Raw genomic sequence first — 18400 nt, 5'->3', positions numbered from 1 at the left:
TGTCAGACATACTTACTCACGTTTTATTTTTGAGGATGCAATGAAAAGAATTGATGAGGGAGAACCAGTGGATGTGGTGTGTTTAAATTTTCATGAAGCTTTTCAAAATGCCCCAAATTAGAGGTGATTGTGTAAAATCAAAGCATATGGTATTAGAGGGCAATGTACTTGTATGGACTAAGAATTGGTTAACAGATGGAAACAGTGAGTTGGAATTGTTTTCAGGTTGGAATGTGGTGGCAAGTGAGTTATCACAAAGATCAGTTGCTTGGATTCCACCCATTTACAATATACTATCAATGATTGGGATCAGGGAATCAAATGTCATATTTTCATGTTTGCTGACAACACACAACTGGGTGGGACTGGGGGTGTTAGTGGTGAGGAGGACAGAAAGGTTCTTCAAGGTGATTTGGACAAGTGAGTGGGCAAAGACATGGCAGAAGCAGTACAATGTGAATAAAGATGAGGTTGTACACTTCAATAGGATATGCATATGGCAGAGTATATTTTAAATGGTGATAGATTGGGAAATGTTGATGTACTTAAGGACTCTGTGTCTTTATACCTTGGTCACTGTTAGGAAGACAAATTGCAACATTGGTCTTAATAGAAGAGGGCTTGAGTACAAGAACAAAGGTGCTTTATTGAAGCTGTACAGGGTCTTAGTGAGACCACACCTGAAGCATTGCATGCAGCTTTGATATCCTTATCTACAAAAGACTGTATGTGCTCTGGAGGGAGTGCAGCAAAAGTTAATCAGTCTGATCCTTGGGTTGGTGGCTTTGTCATAGAAGGAGACACCAGTTTCACTGGATCTGTATTCACTGGAAGTTAGAAGAATGAAAGAGAATCCCATTGAAACATATGATATTCTGATAGGGCTGACCAGAATGGATGCTTATTGAGCAAAACATTCAGAAGAATTATGATAGTATTGTGATTTGACGTGAGGAATGTACTGGTGACTTTGCCTCAGTACTTCACAAGTCACACTATTAGCATAAACTCATTGATTTACTTAACCAAATGACCAATGGTTTCTCAATTAATAATCCTTTCCAGACTTGAAATATTTTTCTCTGGGATTCTTCAATGAGCTGAAGAATACTTTGCCGATTATAAAGCTGGTTTCTAAAGCAAGTGCAAAACTGCTTAACTTTGAAGAGATCCTCCAGAATGATACACGTATATCATAGTATGCCGACATTGTGGAAACAGATCATGGATGGCACAATGGCACAGTGGTTAGCACTACTGCTTCAAAGTGCCAGAGACTTGGGTTCAATTCCCGACTCAGGCGACTGTCTGTGTGGTGTTTGCACATTCTCCCTGTGTCTGTGTGGGTTTCCATTGGGTGCTCCCGTTTCCTCACACAGGCCAAAAATGTGCAGGTTATGTGAATTGTCCATGCTAAATTGCCTGTATGTTAGGTGAAGGGGTAAATGTAAGGGGATGGGTTGCTCTTTGGTGGGTCAGTGTAGACTTGTTGGGCCAAAGGGCATGTTTCCACACTGTAAGCAATCTAATCTAAAAAAAACATTTGGCCCAACAAGACCACACTGATCCTCCAAAAAGTAAACCACCCAAACCTATTACTTTACACTTACTCATGACTAATGCACTTAATCTACACATCCCTGAACATTATGGTCAATTTAACACGGCAAATTCACCTAACCTGCACATCTTTGGATTGTGGGAGCAAACAGAGAAAACCAATCCAGACATGGGGGAAATGTGCAAACTTCAAATAGACAGTCGCCCAAGGCTGGAATATAACCCATGTCACTAGCGCTGTGAGGCAGCAGTGCTAACCACTGAACCACCATGGCACTGTTTCTATAAACCTTTTAATCTCATCCAAATAGAGACAATTACAAAACAGGAAAGAAAACAAAGACTCTGCAAAGATGCTTTGAAAAGAGCAAATCGAAAGCATCTTATTCTCCAAAGGTCAGAAAAGCAACAGATAGGATTTGGTGAAACCTCACAATCCCTCAGCTTTCCTGTTGACAACATTGAATTGCTGACAGCTGCAGGCTGATGTAAGATTTTCCAAGTGTGTCAAATACATTGGGTAAGTAAACTAAATATTGTCTTAAACTGACTGACTTTGAATATTACATGGAAAGGAAACAGCTGTAGAAAATGTGCAAATGATAGATGAAAATATCTATGTTAAATTGATCAGTAATATTCCTCAAACTGGTTTACATGAAACTTTCTGGCTTTGAGGCACTGGTTCCTACAATTAATTACAGTTTATTTCATGAGATACATGGGTTTTCACATGATTGTCTCTACCTGTTTGTTCAATGAACAATGAGGTATCTGTCACCTCTCTGTACTTTTCTCTCCATAAATATGACGCTCCTCTGAATGCTTCATGTAATCAGACAGAGCTATTATCTGTGGCACCAGCAGGAAAATCTCTCTGCTCACACAACAATGTGTGAATCAACAATACTCCATCAGTTGGAAAATGTTTACTATTCTGTTCTTGCAGTTGTTGGAGTTCTTGGTAAGACATTTAATAGTTTCAAGGAAATGAATTTTGACATGTAACTTAACCTTGTTATCTCTGATTTTGTTTTTCTTTAAAAGTTCCGTTTAAAACCATATTTTGGTGATGACAGCTCTCACTTACAATCAATGACCAAGCTTTCTTTATAGAAAAAACAATCTGATACAACTGTATAACACACAAGCGATTAAATGTAATTGTTACATATTTGACAATCCCAAAATAAATGTTTTGTTCCAATATCAATTGTTGGTGTGAATCTATGACCAGAAATGTGTGCAGTGTCACAGCAAAGACTTGCAAATAGACTCGCAGCTAACCTGGCTAATAGTTCTGACCTAACACAGAGCTCCTTAACCTCAGGGAATCTGGTGTCTGGAAATTCACACAGACCAGCCAAGGACAGACTACTTACACAGACCTGGTAAGGCTTTGATGTTAGGGCTGAGAGGGGATCAGAGTGAGTTGCATAGAATTTGAAGGGCATGGACAGGGTGGATAGAAAGTAACTGTTTCCCTTTAGTTGAAGGGGCGCTAAGAAGGGGACATAATTTTAAGGAGATAGACATGAGACTTCAAGGAGATTTGAGGAAAATGTTTTTCACCCAAAGGATTATGGGAATCTGGAATGTACTACCCTGGGTGCATATTTGAAGTGCGTAAATGCACAACATTTAAGTAGAGTTTGAATAAGCACTTGAAATGTTCTAACAGTCAAGGATATGGGCCAAGTACTGGAAAGGGGCATTAGTGTAGATGTACATTGTTGTTTGTTGTTGCAGACTTAATGGTCTGAAAGGCCTCATCTGAATTGTATGATTCTATGAACCGTAAATATAAAATATAGAACTGGCAGTGAAAGGTGGCACAGCTGAAGGAACAAGTCTAGCTACCAATCATATAGCAATGTTTGATAAAGATGAAAAGAGTGAAAATGTTGTATGTGTATGCACTTGTTTGTCATCCTAATTTTTTATTATTGCATATTTTATATTGACATTGTAACAGAACTTACAATCATCAAAAATAAGAAACACCATAGCACATGGTAATTAAAATGGACTTCCCTCATTTGGTTATTAGAGTCATAGAGTCATAGAGATGTACAGCATGGAAACAGACCCTTTGGTCCAACCCATTCACACTGACCAGATATCCCAACCCAATCGAGTCCCACCTGCCAGTACCCAGCCCATATCCCTCCAAACCCTTCCTATTCATATACCCATCCAAATGCCTCTTAAATGTTGCAATTGGACCAGCCTCTACCAGATCCTCTGGCAGCTCATTCCATTCCCCCTCTGCATGAAAACATTGCCCCTTAGGTCTCTTTTATATCTTTCCCCTCTCACCCTAAACCTATGTCCTCTAGTCCTGGACTTCCCGACCCCAGGGAAAAGACTTTGCCTATTTATCCTATCCATGCCTCTCATAATTTTGTAAACCTCTATAAGGTCACCCCTCAGCCTCCGATGCTCCAGGGAAAAGAGCCCCAAGCTGTTCAGCCTCTCCCTCGAGCCCAGATTCTCCAACCCTGGCAACATCCTTGTCCATCTTTTCTGAACCCTTTCAAGTTTCACAACATCTTTCTGATAGGAAGGAGACTAGAATTGCATGCAATATTCTAACAGTGGCCTAGCCAATGTCCTGTACAGCCGCAACATGACCTCCCAACTCCTGTACTCAATACTCCAACCAATAAAGGAAAGCATACAAAATGCCTTCTTCACTATCCTATCTAGCTGTGGCTCCACTTTCAAGGAGCTATGAACCTGCACTCCAAGGTCTCTTTGTTCAGCAACACTCCCTAGGATCTTACCATTAAGTGTATAAGTCCTGCTAAGATTTGCTTTCCCAAAATGCAGCACCTCACATTTATCTGAATTGAACTCCATCTGCCACTTCTCAGCCCATTGGCTTATCTGGTCCAAATCCCATTGTAATCTGAGGTAACCCTCTTTGCTGTCCACTACACCTCCAATTTTGGTGTCATCTGCAAACTTACTAACTGTACCTCTTATGCTCGCATCCAAATCATTTATGTAAATGACAAAAAATAGAGGACCCAGCACCGATCCTTGTTGCACTCCACTGGTCACAGGCCTCCAGTCTGAAAAACAACCCTCCACTACCACCCTCTGTCTTCTACCTTTGAGCCAGTTCTGTATCAAAATGGCTAGTTCTCCCTGCATTCCGTGAGATGTAACCTTGCTAATCAGTCTCCCATGGGGAACCTTGTAGAACGCCTTACTGAAGTCCATATAGATCACATCTCCTGCTCTGCCGTCATCAATCTTCTTTGTTACTTCTTCAAAAAACTCTATCAAGTTTGTGAGACATGATTTCCCACCTACAAAACCATGTTGACGATCCCAAATCAGTTCTTCCCTTTCCAAATACATGTACACCCTGTCCCTCATGATTCCCTCCAACAACTTGCCCACCACCGAGGTCAGGCTCACTGGTCTATAGTTCCCTGGTTTGTCTCTACCGCCCTTCTTAAACAGTGGCACCACGTTTGCCAACCTCCAGTCTTCCGGCACCTCACCTGTGACTATCGATGATACAAATAGACATCACTTCTCCAGCTTCCCACAGAGTTCTCGGGTACACCTGATCAGGTCCTGGGGATTTATCCATCTTTACCCCTTTCAAGACATCCAGCACTTCCACCTCTGTAATGTGGACATTTTACAAGGTGTCACCATCTATTTCCCTACAGTCTATATCTTCCATATCCTTTTCAACAGTAAATACTGATGCAAAATATTCATTTAGTATCTCCCCCATTTTCTGTGGCTCCACACAAAGGCCGCCTTGCTGATCTTAGAGGGGCCCAATTCTCTCCCTAGTTACCCTTTGGTCCTTAATATATTTGTAAAAATATACCTGGAACTCTTAATTCATATCCTTGCACTAAAATTAGTTTAAAAAGGAAAGAACTATTGACCTATGGTGGATAAAATAATCACTTGATTATATGTTAAACCAGTTCACAAAACCATCAAAAACGACGACTTTGTTTGAATTGAAATTGACACATTTTCTAATGGATTGAAACAGTCACTCAGACCTCTAACTATTGTTTCGTTTATATCTTTCTGGACGTTTCACATAATGGAATGGAAATTGCCTGCAAATTATCCCTGTTTGGAGCCAGACATTGGAATACTTAATGGAACTACCTTTCCAACAGAACAGGCTGAAAATTGGTCAGTTCTATCTTCAGGACTGGATGATGTGTTCTCCCACTCTCTCTATCACTCTGTTTCTCTCTTGACGTTTTAAAAGTCAACATTCAGTGAAAAGCAGAGAACTCAAGGATATCTGCTGATGATGCAGGTTATCAATTAAACAACTCTGGGTTCAGCTTAAGCCTAGCTCTTCAAAGGCTCTTAAGAATATTTTAAACTGTACAAATCCCCTCGCACCCACTAATTTGTAAGAAAATGTGAAACTCCCTGTCCAAAAATGGGCATTTAAGCTCAGACTCTGCAAACTTACAAAGAAAAATGGAAAGGTCATTGCCAGGGCCAATGTAAGTATATTGTATGGCAAAAAATGATTCATGGGACTCCTATGGCACAGTAATATAGTTCCTCCCTCAGGGCAACAAAGTCTGAGTTCAAATCGTATCTTCCCAGACATTTGTTGTAACATCTCTGAAAGGTTTGAATATAAGTGTCTATAGTGAGGTTCAGGTAAGTCAAGACTGACCCCATGACACTGACATCAGTAACATACTAGTCTAGAATAAGCATGTGCAGAGAGAAAGAGATCTCAAACTATGCATGAGAGCCATATTCAATAACCGATTATGTACAGATATAAATAAATAGGTGTCACAGGACAAAAGAGTTGAAATGCCTTGCTTAGAAACAGGGAGCAGGCAATCTCAAGAACACTCATAATCCAAGATTACTGGACCAGTATTTCAATGTGAAGGCAGCAATATTGGCTCAAAACAGTACTAAGGCAGATAACAGGATCAGTCAGGGCTCACGTCAAAGACAGGACAAGATTTTGGTTGTTGAATAATATATTCATATTGTAAAGTGCTTGTGAATTCATGTCATTCACATGCTATTTGAGATTCAAATCTATAATTCCGTATTTATCCCCTGTATGTTTTTCAGTTAACTCAGTGGCTTTTCTGATCCTGTCAAATAAAATCAGAGCTATCTTTCTGTCTCTCATTCTGGTTACAGTATTTCTTCAAAAGATTGCAACCTATTTTCTTCCTCGGTCCGTGTCTGACTTCATCTCCATTGGAAATCTTCACTCTATGGCCTCCAGGATGGTAGCTTTCAGATTCCAGTTTCCATATCAATGCTCACAAAGTGACCACTCCTGAAGGACCCATTGCTCAATCCTTTCCCTTTCAAATGGTCCATTGTATATGATAATGTTGGGTGGGGCGCAGTTCCCATGTGGCGATGACCATTTTTTATTGCTGAGACCACAGCTCTCTGTGGTCTCACTTTGTCCTTCCAGGAATGGCAGACAATTTCTCAGTTAACAAGAGTGGCATGGTGGTGTAGTGGGCAGCATATTGGGTCAGTGGTTAGCACTGCTGCCTCACAGCACCAGTGCTCCAGGTTCAATTCCTGCCTCAGGTGATGGTCTGTGTGGAGTATGCACATTCTGACCGTGTCTGCATGGGTTTCCACCGGGTGCTCCAGTTTCCTCCCACAGTCCAAAGATGTGCAGGTTAGGTGATTTGGCCATGCTAAATTGCCCATGCTGTTCAGAGATGTGCAGGTTAGGTGCATTAGTCAGGGGTAAATGTAGAGTAATAGGATAGAGGAATGGGTCTGGGTGGGTTACTCTTCGGAGTGTCGGTATGGAATTGTTGGGCAAATGGCCTGTTTCCACACTGCAGGGATTCAATGGTTCAATGATTCCATGAAGATGAGGATCTGTCACACTCCTCCATCACTATACAGCAGGTATTTCCTCATTGCAAAAGAAAATAGATTACTTGGATTAACATTTCCTCAGTGAGTGTAACTACCTGCTGCATCCACAAATTCCAATAAATGATTAAAGCACCTCAGACAACAGCTATCCTGAATGATCCAGGATAGCTGTTGTCTGAGGCGCTTTAATATTGAGACATTGACATTGACATTGGGACAAGAGGATTTGTGTTTCTAAATTTGTGAGTCTCTGTGTCTCAGTCTGGATTTCATACCAGTAACCAGGTGGATACTTTATTCTGTTGTAGGTGGAAGACACATCTCGCCAGCTGGAGACCAACACAACTTCAGTCTTAAGGGCCTGGCCATCAAGAACCTTGATATAGATGGAGTTGCGGGTGCACTGCCCAGAGAAAGCAAAGATGCACCAACTTGACCAGCCAAATACCAACCACCGGTTAATATCTCCACCATCTGTGTTAATGAATCTCAACCATAGTTTTTCTCCAACTCATCTGACCAAGGGACTTCATCGAGTTGACACTACCCAAGGACCACATGGTCGATTAAATATTTTCAGTTCAACTGACTCCTCCTTTAGGACTGAAAATTAATAAGCCACCCCACACATGGGCTCTATCATTTCTATTGACCAGTATTATTGACAAGATTGATATGATGAATGATCCCTGTGAACGGTTAGTCCTGTTACAATGAGTATGTTGTTCAGTTACAACCTGTGTTCATCTGTAGTGATCAGGATTCTGAGCTCTCTCTCAGAACAATGTGTTCCAGCTCCTTATGAAGCAAAGAGAATCTCAATCAGCCAGAATCACACCCTACTTCAACCCACACAACCTTAGTGCAACAAATCCCTTCAAGAGAGCAATGGTATCCTCAATCCAACATTCCCGGGCAAGGCTAGCAAATAAAGGCTCATGTCAACATGGGAATGTTGATGTGACACCATACGCATGTCACCTTCCCAACGATGCCAGAGGGAAACCTGTAGATTTGCAAAAAACCTTTAATATAGTTAAGTCTTTGTTTAGCCTGAAGGCATGGGCATCACTGTGGAGAACCTGAACCTATCATTTCCACTCAAGAGGTTAAAGGGGGGAATTGACTTGTCACACTTGCTAATGGAGAGTGCTACAATAAAACACAACCTTCACTCAGGTCAGGTGTTGACTCAATCTTACACAAGATTTCCCAGTGGAGACAAATCATTGCAGTAGATCTGACCAGTGGCTTTTACTGGGATTCCATGAGTAAGATCTTCAAAGGGAGAACTTTACAATCATCTAGTGCAACAGACACATGGGAACACCACCTCCTGTAAATTCCCCTCCAAGCCACTTACCATGCTGACTTGGAATGATATCGCTGTTCTTTCAGTGTCCTTCAAACTCCTTATATCACTAACCAATATGGCAAGGACTGCAGCAGTTCAAGAAGGCAGATCACCACTACCATATCCAGGGCAATAAGCGATAGGCAGTAAATACTGGCCCAGGATGTGACATCTGTATCCCTTGAATGGATTTTAAAATTACAAACATGTTAGTGCATTTTCTCAATCCACCATAGACCTTTCTTGGTCTGAATCTGCAACTCTTCATGTCAACTGAGGAATTGACATGGCGTTATGTTGGTGATGTTGGGCATGGTTGATTGCAATAACTGCGGTTTTAAGGAACACTTGGTAGCATTTGCCACACGTGACCGCTACCTGCTAGAAGAGGGTCTTCTGATCTAAGACTAGAAATTGTCTGGAAAGGAGTCAGCTCCTGACACCTTGCCATCTGGCTTACATTATGTGGCCACCCCATCAGTCTGCTTTTCACTGGAGAAAACAATGGCTTGAGATATTCCATTGGAGCTGACAAGGTGCTTTGGAGAGTCCTCACTCATTGTAGCTGTAAGACAGGTCACTTGGACACTGTTACCATCAGTCATCTGTTTTAATGAGAGAACTGAATGATGGATTCACCAAAGCCATGCTTCCAAATGGTACAGTCTGCATCTACATCAACTAAAGATATGAGCCCTTCCTGTCAAACAATCATCCATGGGCTGTCACAGAGTTTGCTGCTCACAAGCAAAGCATCATAATCACCCTGTATACCATCCATGACAACTGACTCAAACTTGTTGTTTTGTTGGTGCCAGATTGTGGTGTTGCGAAGTCACACTGTGTCTTGTGAAAGTGAAGCTCAGTCCATCACTGACTCAACTGAGCACTTCAATGCAAATAAACAGTGTTCACATAGACAGCAAACCTGTGGGTTATAATTCTCTTCAAAACAGAGCAGCAGAGAGTGCTCTCGCATGGCCAAAATCAATACTTGCCTTTCCACAGTCAGCACTACTAGACATCCTGCTCGAATATCCCAGTGGGATTCTCTGGATTGTGAGGGCCGAACATTTCAAATCTATTCCATCATCCACCCGAGCTCAGATTCCACCATTCACCAGCGACCCATTAATTTCATTGTATCAACATATCTCCCTTTCATCAGAAAGCCCACCAGGGTTAGTTATGGATGATTCCCCCCATTGTCACAGACCTGGCAGAAGATACTCACACTGCAAAGATTCATGATGTCAAATGCTGCCTACAGATTGTTACTATTGCACCAAATATTTTACTTTGTGTTCAGCACTATTAGCACCTCACCCCATCCATCAAACGCGTAGTGTTCTGGAAGAAACTTATCTGCACTCTTCTCTTATGCCTCGATCACCCGATAATTGGTCACTCACTGGTATTTCTAGCCACTCACCATGGATGCCCCTATTGAATGGGCAACCCCTAGCTGCCATATTTGCACAGTCTTGCACATCATCAGTCTTCTGGCCCTCAGAGGAGTTAAGGACCTCATTTGCTGCTGACAGTATTAATTGGGAGTGACAACTCATTTTTATTCAACAAGAGGGCATGGTACTTCCTCTGCTGTTTCCGGCGTCATTGCCACTCACCAACATGACATCTGGAGAGATGTTCTCTCCAGTTGTACACCCTCTGGATGGTCTGTAAGCTATCATACGGACTGAACCTGACCTTGGCTTCTCAACCCTGCTGGGAGACAGGCTCTTTCCGAGACACCGGCACTGCCATTGTGCTCAGGAGAGCATAGATGCCGTGATCATGAAATGGAGGATGAGCTCCTTTTTCACAAGCCACATGAAGAACATCAAAAGTCATTGGCTCTGTCAATTGCCTTTGTATGACTCAACATCCACCTTCATTCTTCCAGCCATTCTGGGCCCAAGTAATGGACACAGAGAGACCAGTTAACAAATGGTGCAGATTCCTCTGTCCAATGGCAGTGTCATTGAGACTCAACAACAGCTCAATAACACCAAACTCACAATTAGACTTCTAAGGCTTCCCGGGGAGTGCATTCAACACTTCCATCAGATGACCCTCTTGCTAATCACAACAAGTTACAAGTATGTGGTGACGTCTGTTGAGGACAGTTAGAACATAGGACATCATAGTGCAGCGCGAGCCCTTCAGCTCTTGATTTTGCACCAACCTGTGAACCCAATCTGAAGCCCATGTAACCTACACTATTCCATTATCATCCATATGTTTATCCAGTGACCATTTAAATGCCCTTAAAGTTGTCAAGCCGAATATTGTTGCAGGCAGGGCATTCCACACCCTTACTACTCTCTGAGTAAAGAACCTACCTCTGACATCTGTCCAATATCTATTACCCCTCAGTTTAGAGCTATGTCCCATCATGCTAGCCATCACCGTCCAAGGAGAAAAGTTTTCACTGTCCACCCTATCTAATCCTCTGATCATTTTTATGCCTCTATTAAGTTACCGCTTAACCTTCTTCTCTCGAACAAAAACAGCTTCAGGTCCCTCAGCCTTTCCTCATAAGACCTTCCCTCCACACCAGGCAACATCCTGGTAAATCTCCTCTGTACCCTTTCCAATGCTTCCACATCCTTCCTTTAATGCAGCAACCAGAAATGTCCACAACACTCTGAGTGCAGCCATACCAGAGTTTTGTACAGCTGTAACATGACCTCATGGCTCCAAAGCTGAATCCTTTTACCAATAAAAGCTACCACACCGTATGCCTTCTTAACAACCCTATCAACCTGGGTGACAACTTTCAGGGATCTAAGTACATGGACACCAAGATTTCTCTGCTCATCCACACTACCAAGTATCTTACCATTAGCCCAGCACTCTGTATTCTTGTTACGCCTTCCAAAGTGAATCACTTCACACTTTTCCACATTAAATTCCATTTGCCACCTCTCAGCCCAGCTCTGCAGCTTATCTATGTCCCTCTGTCACCTACAACATCCTTCCACACTATCAACTCCAACAACTTTATTGTCATCTGCAAGTTTACTAATCTATCCTTCTATGTCCTCATCTAGGTATTTTTCTTTTAACAATTCCTCAGTTGACAGCAGTGACCCCAAAAACAGATCCTTACGTTACACCACTAGTAACTGAACTCCAGGATGAACATTTCCTATCAAACACCACCTTCTGTCTTATTACAGCTCACTAATTTCTGATCCAAACCACTAAGTCACCCTCAACCCCATTCCACTGTATTTTGTGCAAAAGTCTACCGTGGGGAACCTTATCAAATGCCTTATTGAAATCCATATACATTACATCAACCACCTTACCCTCATCCACCATTGTTCACCACCTCAAAGAACTCAGTAAGGTTTGTGAGGCATGACCTACCTTTCATAAAACTGTGTTGACTATGGCTAATCAAATTATTCCTTTCTAGATGATAATATATCCTATCTCTTATAATCCTTTCCAACACTTTACCCTCAACTGAATTAAGGCTCACTGGTGAATAATTACCAGAGTTAGGATTGTCTTCTTTCCCCTTCTTGAACAAGGTAACAACATTTACTGTCCTCCAGTATTCTGTTACTATTCCTTGAGACAATGACGACATAATTATCAAAACCAAAGGCTCGGCAATCTCTTCCCTGGCTTCCCAGAGAATCCTAGGATAAATCCCATCCAGCCCAGGGGACTTACCTATTTTTACATTTTCCAGAATTGCTAATACCTTCCATTTGTAAATCTCAATCCCATCTAGTCTTGTAGCCTGTATCATAGTATTCTCCTTGATAACATTGTCTTTTTCTAATGTGAATACTAACAAAAAGTATTTATTTATCGCTTCCCCTATCTCCTCTGACACCACACCCAACCTCCCACTACTATCCTCGATTGGCCCTAATCTTACTCATTCTTTTATTCCTGATACACTTACAAAAACCGGTCTTAGGGTTTTCTTCGATCCTATCTGCCAATGACTTCTCATGTCCCCTCCTGGCTCTTCTTAGTTCTCTCTTTAGGTCTTTCCTGGCTAACTCGTAACTCTCAAGTGCCCTAACAGAGCCACCACATTTCATCCTAACATGACAAGAGATAGACAAGCGATTCAAATTCCTTAGTAAACCATGGCTCCCTCACTCGACGACTTCCTCCCTGCCTGACCAGTACATACTTATCAAGGACACGCAGTCGCTGTTCCTTGAATAAGCTCCACGTTTCAATTGTGCCCATCCCCTGCAGTTTCCTTCCCCATCCTATGCATCCTAAATCTTGTCTAATCACATTGTAACAGCCTTTCCTGCAACTATAACGGTTGCCCTGTGTTTTGCACCTATCCCTTTCCATCAGTAAAGTAATCATAAATGAATTGTAGTCACTATCACGAGATTGCTCACCCACCTCCAAATCTAACAGCTGGCTGGGTTCATTCCCCAGTACCAAATCTAATGTGGCCTCACCCCTTGTTGGCCTGTCTACACACTGTGTCAGGAAACCCTCCTGCACGCATCTTCAAAAACTGACTTATCAAAAGTACTTGAACTATAGTATTCCCAGTCAATAGTTGGAAAATAAATTCCCCCATAACAACTACCCTGCTACTCTTGCTGTTATCAAGAATCATTTTTGCTATCCTATCCTCTACATCTCTGGAGCTATTTGGAGGCCTTAACAAAACTCCTAACAGGGTGAAAGCTCCTTTCCTGTTCGTAACCTCAGCCCATACTACCTCAGTAGATGAGTCCTCAAATGTTCTTTCTGTCACCGTAATACTGTCCTTGACTAACAATACCACATTCCTGCCCCCGCTTACCATCTTCTCTGTTCTGACTGAAACATCTAAATCCTGGACCCTGCAATAACTATTCCTGTCCCTGCTCTGTCCATGTCTCCGAAATGGCCACAACATCAAAGTCCCAGGTACCAATCCATGCTGCACGTTCACCCACCTTATTCCAGATGCTCCTGGCATTGGAAGCAGACACACTTCAAACCGACTTCTTGCTTGCCTGTCCATTCTTGCAACCTTGATTCCTTATTTCTAACCTCACTACTCTCAACCTCCTGGACACTGGAACAACAATTTAAGTTCCCAACCTCTGGCTGAATTAGTTTAAACTCACCCAAAGAGCATTAGCAAATGTTCCTTTCCAGGATATTGGTACCCCTCTGGTGCAGGTGAAGACCATTCTGTTGGTAGACATCCTACCGACCCCAGAATAAGCCCCAATTAACCAGGTATCCAAAAAACCCCCTCCTGCACCATCCTTGTAGCCACGTGTTCAACTCCTCTCTCTCCCTATTCCTCACCTTGCTATCACATGGCATGGGCAACATACCAGAGAAAACAACTCTGTTTATTCTGGCTCTAAGCTTCCACCCTAGCTCCTTGAATCTCTGCCCCCATCTCTCTTCCTACCCATGTCGTTGGTGCCTCGGTGGATCATGACTTGGGGTTTCACCCTCTCTCTCAAGGATCATGAAAGCACGATCAGAGATGTCACGAACCCTGTCACCCGAGAGGCAACACATCAACCATGAGTCTCTCTCGTCCCCACAGAACCTCCCAGCTGTCCCCCAAACTATGGAGTGCCCAATGCCTAATGCTCTGCCTCTCTCTCCCCTTCCCTTCTGAGCAACAGGGACAGACTCTGTGCCAGAGACCTGTGCCCCATTGCTTACCCTTGGTAGTTCGTACTCCCCAACAGTATCCAAAACGGTCTACTTGTTGTTGAGGGGTATGACCACAGGGGATACCTGCGCTATTTGCCAGTTCCCTTTCCCGTCCCCTGCTGGTAACCCATCCACCTTCTTCCTTTACCTGAGGTATGACTACCTCTCTGTAACTCCTCTCAATAACCCCCTCCACCTCCCAAATGATCCAAAGTTCATCCAGCTCCAGCTCCAGTTCCCTAACGTGGTTTTCAAGGAGCTGGACTTGGGTGCACTTCCCACAGATGCACTCACTAGGGACACTACTAATGACCCTTACCTCCCACATCCTGCAGGAGGAACATTCAACCGTCCTATCACTCTAATCACTTTTTAGAACTTTGGGATTCCTGTCAGCAGCTAGGTTTGTAAATAGGTTGTGACGTATAACATCGTTGAACATTTTATTGGAGTCACTATAATGGCACATATGGGTGTCTCAGATCTTTGTCTGTATCTATTAAAAGTTTGGATTATGGAATAGAGAGCTGTATGTGTAAAGTTGGGATGATGTTACGTCAGATGGGAGCAGTAAGTTTCAAAGCGACAATAAAAAATATTAAACGGAAGACAGAAATTATGATAAATGGGCTTTAATGGAGATCGCTCTACAAATACTGGACAGAATTGAAACATATTAAAAGCTAAAATCATTGAAAAATATAATATAATGTCACCTTTGGACTCAAGATTGCTGGACCACTGGTGCTGGAAGTGAGGTGATATGGGTAAACCAAGGGGATCAAATGTTAGTGGGTGTTATATATACGTCCCCAAATTGCAGTGGTGATGTTGGGAATGGCATTGAATAGGAAATTAGAGATGCATGTGATAAGGGAGTACTGGTGATTTTAACTTGCACATAGATTGTGCAAAACAAATTAGCCACAATGCGGTAGAGGAGGAATTCCTGGAGTGTATATGGGATGGTTTTCTTGACCAATGTGTGGAGGAACCAACTACAGAGCAGGCCAACTTAGATTGGGTAGTGTGTAATGAGAAGCGAATCATTACCAATCTAGCTGTGTGAGACCCCTTGGGGATGAGTGACCCTAACATGATAGAATTTTTTATCAAGATGGAGAGTGAGATAGTTTATTCAGAGACCAGGATGCTGAAACTTAATACAGGTAAAGGAAATTATGAAGATCTGAGGTGTGAGTTGGATTTGATAGATTGGGGAAAGTTATTTAAAATAACATAGGCAATGGCAAACATTCAAGGAAAACATGGGAGAACTGCAACAACTGTTTGTTCTTGTCTGGCACAAAATGGGTAAGAAGATCAATTCATGTTATACAAAGGAAATTAGACACAGTATCCAATCCAAGGAAGAAGCACATAGATTGGCCAGGAAAAATAATAGGCCCGAGTATTGGGAGCAGCTTAGAATTCAGCAAAGAATGACCAAGGAATTGATTACGAAGAGGAAAATACAGTATGAAAATAAGCTTGTAGGGAACATAAAGACTAACACTAATAGTTTCTAGAGGTATGTGAAGAGAGTAAGATTGGCGAAGACAATTGTAAGTCCCCTACATACAGAAATGGGGGAATGTATAATAGGGGACAAAGAAATGGCTGAGCAACTGAATACATTGGTTCAATCTTCACTAAAGAGGACACATATCAGATACCAGAAATTTTGGAGAATGAAAGATTTAGTGAGAGGAAAGAACTAAAAGAGATCAATATTAGTAGAAGGTGGATAAATCCGTAGGGCCTGATAATCGACATTCCAGAATACTTAAGACAGTGGCTATAGAAATTGGTAGTCATCTTCCAGGATTCTATAGACACTGGTACAGTCCTTGCAGGTCAGAGGGTAGCTAATGTCACTCTAATATACATAAAGGGAGGTAGAGAGAAACAAGGGAATTATAGATCGGTAAGCCTAAACTCAGTAGTGGGGAAAACTCTTGAATCCATTATCAAGGACTTCATAGCTGAGCATTTCAAACATAGTGGCAGGATCAGACAGAGTTGGCATGGATTTACAATGGGGGAATCATGCTTAACAAATCTGTTGGAATTCTAAGAAATTGTAACTAATAGAGTTGACTGGGGGGACCCTGTCAATGTAGTATATTTGGACTTTCAGAAAGTGTTTGACAAAGCCCAGCATAAGCCATTATTGTGTAAGTTTAAAACGCATGGAATTGGGGGAAGTGCATTGAGGTGGATAGGACACTGGTTGGCAGACAGGAAACAAAGGCGAGGAATTAATGGGTGCTTTTCAAATTGGCAGGCAGTAACTAGTGGGATGCCACAGGGACTGGTGCTATCACCCCAGCTACTCACAATATACATTAAGGATTTGGGTGAGCAGACAAAATGTAGCATCTCATAGTTTACAGATGAAACTAATTGGAATGAGAGGTTGAACTGTGACGAGGATACAGAGATCCTCCAGCATGATCTGGACTGGTTAGATAGCAGGTACAATATAATTTGGATAATGTGAGGTTATTCACTTTGGAAGCAAAACCAAGGCAGATTACTACCTGAAAGGCTGTTAATTGGGAGAGGGGACTGTGCACTGGTACCTGGGTGTCCTTGTGCACCAGTTGCTGAAAGTAAGCATGTAGGTGAGCGCGGACGGTAAAGAAGGCAACTGGTAGGTCGGCCTTCATTGCAAGAGGTTTTGAGTACAGAAGCTAGGATGTGATGTTGAAGTTATACACGGCCTTGTTGAGGCCACACCTAGGAATATAGTATGCAGTTTTGGTCTCTTTTTCTGAGGAAGAGTGCTCTTGCTGTCTCGAGAGTGAAGTGAAGGTTTACCAGACTGATTCCGGGGATGGTAGCACTGACGTTTGAGGAGAGACTGAGTAGGTTAAGATTGTTGTTGTTGGAGTCCAGACAAATGAGAGGGATTCCTAACCCTAACCCTAACTCTAACCCTAACCCTAACCCTAACCCTAACAGGACTAGAACAGGGTAGATGCAGGGAGGATGTTCCCGATGATGTCCAGATGCAGGGGTCACATTCTGAGGACCTGCAGTGGACCATTTAGGATGGTGATGAGGAGACATTTCTTCACCCAAAGAGTGGCGAGTCTCTGGAATTCATTACCACAGGAAGCAGCTGATACCAAGACAATTAGATGTATTCTAGAGGCAGCTGGATATATCACTTGGGGCAAATGGAATCAAAGGTCCTGGGGAGAAAGCAGTATTAGGCTATTCAGTTGGACAATTAGCCATGATTGTGATGAATGACATAGCAGCCTCAAAGGGCCAAATGGCCTCCTCCTGCTCCTATCTTCAATGTTTCTATGTTTCTCTTTGCATAGAATTCTAGGCCACACTGGAAAGATCCTGTTCAGTTCCGAACTGCTTATGTCAAGAAGCACAGATTGGCCTTGTGGAAGGTGAGAAATATCACTGGTGTAAATAAAGCTAAATTAACAACACAACTTCTGTCATCTGCCTCTATAATTACATGAAAATGAAAAATTAAGGGATCAACTAATTAGAATGTCTGATGTAATGAAAAGATCTGATTGGAAAAATAAAGATTGTTAATGATTCACATGCTATCTGAGATACTTATATTTAATTCTTTTATCTATTTTTACTGAATTATTCCAGTTAACTCAGTGGCTATTTTGTTCCTGTCATGAGGAATGTGTAGACTCTCAAAATGCATCACTCATTTCCTGGTGGCCATGGCAGTGTCAGATCTTCAAGTCATTTTCTCTGACATGGTACTAAATACAGTTATTCCATTTCACTCCCAAGGTACTTATCTGGAGACCACCCTCACACGCTCTCTCTTACTTGTACTGCTTTCCGCAAGCACTGACACTTCTGACTGGGTCACTGTCACCTTTACCATTGACCGATTTGTGGTAGTTTGTTGCTGGAAGATGAAAACAAAATATTGCACTGAGA

Source organism: Chiloscyllium punctatum, chromosome 4 (assembly GCF_047496795.1).
Source record: "Chiloscyllium punctatum isolate Juve2018m chromosome 4, sChiPun1.3, whole genome shotgun sequence".
In the NCBI taxonomy this organism is placed as follows: domain Eukaryota; kingdom Metazoa; phylum Chordata; class Chondrichthyes; order Orectolobiformes; family Hemiscylliidae; genus Chiloscyllium; species Chiloscyllium punctatum.
The sequence above is the reverse complement of the archived record's forward strand: the minus strand, read 5'-3'. Positions refer to the sequence as shown.